Consider the following 4,908-nt stretch of genomic DNA (forward strand, 5'->3'; position numbering starts at 1 on the left):
GGGGGGGGGGGGCAGAAGGGAGCACTAGATCCCCTGGAGCTAGAGATACAGGTAGATCCCACTATTTTGACCAATAATCAGTATTCTTTGGTTTCATTTTCTGGCTTACAAACTGCTGATTGTGAGAAAGCAATCCATCTCAATGACTAAAACGTGCTCATACCTGACATTAAGGGATTTTCAATTATTTATTTGTTATTTATTTAGTTGTAGCAGTGTGTGTGTGTGTGTGTGTGTTATCATACTTGTGTAGAGGTCAGAGGACAACTTTAGGAAGTTGACTCTCTCCCCTTCTACCACACCAAGTGCTTTGGCTCAGCCATTTTGCATTTCTTTCTCATTTAACTCTTTTAATGAGGAACATGGTAATGTCATGTTACAGGTAATGCCATGTCATAGGACACAATTCCATGACCTTGGCACTCCTGTACTCTCGAGGAAATTAGGAAACAGAAGCTAGGGAACCAAATGGATTTATTTGCAGTTTGGCCAAACAAGCAGGGAAGATTCTAGCATCTCTGTCCTGTGTTTATGTCAGTCTACAGCCACAGGAACTCAAGAGATTAAGGGCAGAAGATAGAGTTAGCTATGAAATTGGTTCACCATTCTTGGGGAAGGTGTCTGACCTCAGGTTGTCTTCAGTGTCTCCGTTCTCAACCTGGAGGGCGTTTTATAAATTATGCTATCGTAGATAAGAGATTTTTATTTAATCCAGGCGTGAAGAAAATGGGGTAGACATTCCACCTTAAAAAACACCCCCTTCCAATCCTCAGAGGAGAAAAGGATCAAAGGGGTCTTCTGGGTCCCAGGAGGAAGGTCCGGGCTGCTAACTTGCATGCCTGGCAGTACTGTCCACCAGTCCATCCCTTTAGTAAGGGAGCGTGTGGCAGAAACCTCATGACACCTTTCCTTGGAGGTCAGATTCAAGCTCCAACTCCCATCTACCTGTTCAACACGCTGATTTTGTAAAATGAGAAGAGATCATAGTCCAATAGCAAACGGCAGGTGCACAAGCATCTCTTTGAATCAGGAGCAGCTGCCCTGCCCTGTCAAGGCCCCGGCCCATTTTCTCCCAACAAGACATCAGTAGCAGTAGCCGTGTAGAGCACAGAGCTGAAATCTCCATGTGTGGCTGTGGTGTTTGCCTGTAAACCAGCTAATTGGGAGGCTGCGGCAGGAGCCTGCAAGTCTGAGGTTACGCACATGCATTCAGGACTAAAGCCTGGTTTGTGCCTATGTATGTATGTATGTATGTATGTATGTATGTATGTATGTATACACATGTATTTTTTACATAAAAGGGCTTTATTTTCAGGAAAACAGGAATTTAATCAAACAAGACAAATCCCAAGTCATCATCTGCCTCCTTAGACCCCTCCTTCTTCTTATCTTTCTTCTCTGCTGCAGCCGGGACAGAACCAGCAGCAGGAGCTTCAGATAGATCCAGGGCCAGCAGAAACAGCCACGGCCCCACCAACAAGCACACTGGCAAGTTTGCCAATACCCTAGGCGATAACATCCTCAATGCTTCCTCATTCAGTTCGCTGATAACCTTTCTGTACCAGTCATTGTCCACCTTGATGCCCACTCTGTCCAGTGTCTTCTTAGCAGCGTCTTCTTAATGTCCTTGGTGTTAGAAGAAGAGCTGCCCCAAGGGCAGCAAGCAGTAAGAGGGGGTGCAGAGCATGTTGGCTGCTGCAGACAGGCCTTCACATGTGTGACCTTGGCATCATCCGGCAGTGAAAGGATAAAGGTAGTTTGTGGCTGTGGCTATTTTTCTTTATTTTTCTATTTGGTTTTTCAAGACAGGGTTTCTCTGTCATGGCTATTTCAACATACTAATTTGAAAATATTTCTCCATAAAAGAACTGTCTGCTGGTAACCTTCACAGCGAAAGTCTTTTATGCTAGAACTTTTGATGCTTAGCTGGAGAAATGCTCCTCATGACTCTATCATGAGGGGCTTTTGTCCATTCTCATGTCCCCTTAATATTCCCTGTCTGTCTGTCCTGCCTCAAAGTGATGACAGCAACAAGGACTTTTGGGGGTCACCTCGCAGCCTCAGGGCTGTTACCGTCGGTTGCTGACTCCCAGAGTTTGCAGATTCTTGGGGTCTTAATCGGAGGACTGAAGAGGTACACAGACTGCAGGTTCATTCAGAAGCACAGTCCTGGTAACAAGGGCAGTACAGACCAGACGTGCCGCCAGCCAGCAGTCAACTCCAGGAGCTGAAGTACTCAAGGACATTGGCTATTGTTTGGGGCCAGTGCAGGAGGAGTTCCTTGCTAAGGGGTGTGCTGTGGGTGCCTCGCAGGCTTGGACAGTGAAAGTCTTTGTTCTGCTCAGGGTGCACGTCCTTCTCATCATGCATCATCAGATTCTAATCGTGTGAACATCCAATTATGCATAGGCAAAGGTGATAGAGAGTTCACCCAGCAGAGACTATTTGACTTCCTGTGCTTGCACCCAAAGTAGGTCCAATCAGACCAGTCCTCTTCCCAGCTCCTAGCTATGTTCTGACTCCATCTAAATGGGAAGTGGCCAAGTCACCAAGAGAGTACTAGGGAACACTGTTTGGAGTAGGTATATGTAGGTGGCTCAAGCAAGGCTGTAGGTTGCTAGGTATACTGTCAAATGAGTATGCACAAAACCCAAACCAAGCCCTCGATTACTAAGTTTTCCCTACACCCGCTGCCCGCATGCTAAGATGACTCTGACCAGGTTTGCTTCCATAAGCACGCCTACTGCCCTTTGCCTTAATCCTTCTATTTAAAGTTTATATCAGCACCCGAAAGATGGCATAGGGGACTCGAGCCTTTATCTGTTGTTCTCTGTGTAGCCAGGTGGATGAAATCTTTCTGCTTCTCACCTTTGACTGGCATTTGACATCCTCGATGTTTTGGGGACAATGTGTGGTGAACCTGGCCTCTCGGAGCCCGGCTTTTCACCCTACAATCCAGTTACACTTCCTCCACATGTCTTACCGCTTCTTCCATGCAGCTCCTCACTCCACCTCATCTATAAACTAGGCATCCTTATGCAGCCGTTCAGCTCCTTACTGGCAATGTGTAACTACTCTGGTTTATGTTAAAGTGTGGGTGGATGGAGGTTTTGATAATGCAGTACTCTCTCCTCAACAGCTGCCTCTATAGCTTCAGTTACCATCTCAAATGATCATTTTACCGAAAGCATGATACCATGATACCAACTTTAAATAGCGGCTGCTTAAGGAGACAGGGTATGGGTCACAGAGACCCTCTACTGCTCTGACCTCCTACGCAGTCCCAGAGAGCAGAAGTTTTAGGTTGGCAAGCTGGGATGAAGATAAACGGAACTGCGGGACATCAGCCAACCATGTGGCCTCCCGGCTGTCCATCAGGAGTTCAGAGAGCAGACTCAAGGCTGCCAAGCAAGGTTTTAGTAATTACAGGAGTTGGCTAATTATCAAACCGAACCCATTATAAATTTGGGGTTTTATTATAGAATTTAAATAGTTACACTTGATCCTAGCTGAAAGTTTGAAAAGCAATTACAATTTGAACTCTTATTACTTGAACGAGACCAGAACATTTGAGGGTTAGGTGGAATTTTCATCTGTTAATTGAGAATAAAATTTAACTTGGTTGAGAACCAGGGAAAATTACATTTAATTGTAGATAATCGAAGAGACAGAAATTCAAGAAATCTTGAATTGTGGTCTAAGGTAGGAAGATCACTGAGTGACAGGCTAGTTTAGGCAACAAACTGAAGCTATACCAAACCAATCAACCAACTAACCCAAAAGGCAATGCGCTGTCATGCAAGCAAGGCTTTGGGTACAGCCTGAGTCTCTGGGTAGTGGACAGAATGCAATTTAACAGACCAGTGCCTCAGGACACTTCCCTGTCCTCATTCACAGGTCGGTGCATCCAGGAGTATGGGCATCCACAGTCCAAGTGAAAGGGTAGCTTACCTAGGGGCCTGTCAGAAACCCAGTTCGACAGTGGTCTCTTGGCTCCACTGGACATGCCCCAAACCCACTCTGCTCCATTTTTAGTTTTTTATTCTCTTCCTTGATCCATTTAAATACAACGACAGAATCTCTTTGGCTCTCTGTCTTAGGGTTTTGTTGCTGTGAAGAGACACCATGACCAAAGCAACTCTTTTCATTGAGGAAGGAAAACATTTAGCTGGGGCTGGCTCACAGTTTCAGAGATTTAGTTCATTATCATCATGGCAAGAAGCCTGACGGCATGCAGGCAGACACGGTGCTGGAGAAGGAGCTGAGAGTTCTACATCTGGATCCACTGTCAGGAGACTCTCACAGGAGACCTAGCTTGAGGATGCAACCACAGTGCCTGCCTCCACAGTGACACACGTCCTCCAAGGCCACTCCTCCGAATAGTGTCAATTCTTATGGGCCAAGTTCAAATACAGGCGTCTATGGGGGCCATTCCTATTCAAACAGGGTGGCAGGACCTGTAGCCATCTTTTAAATGTCATCCTTAAAGGAGATAGCACCCCTCCCCGCTGGCTACTGATGGCGAGGAAGGTAACTATTCTCTGTGGCACCTTGCTCCCAGATACAAAAACCTTTCTTGTCATAGGAACAAGCCTATTTGGCCTTTGAATAAGTAAACATAGATAGCCCTAGAGCTCCTGTACACAACCCAAGTGGCCTCAAGAGCGTGAAGATTTTCCTCCCAGCTCACCCAACCCTTGAATGTGATGCCCACTGTTTCAGGGGTGTTGAGTTCAGACTTCATCCTGCCCTCTCTCCTCTACTGGACCCCTTTCGTTCCTTGCAGCACCCTTCTAGATAAAAAGCCCTGGCTTACTATGTCTGGATTTGTTTTTCTCGGCTACCCTCAACTTTCCTGACTCTCTCTCTCTCTCTCTCTCTCTCTCTCTCTCTCTCTCTCTCTCTCTC

The sequence above is a fragment of the Microtus ochrogaster genome, unplaced genomic scaffold (assembly GCF_000317375.1).
Source record: "Microtus ochrogaster isolate Prairie Vole_2 unplaced genomic scaffold, MicOch1.0 UNK1, whole genome shotgun sequence".
Lineage (NCBI taxonomy): Eukaryota > Metazoa > Chordata > Mammalia > Rodentia > Cricetidae > Microtus > Microtus ochrogaster.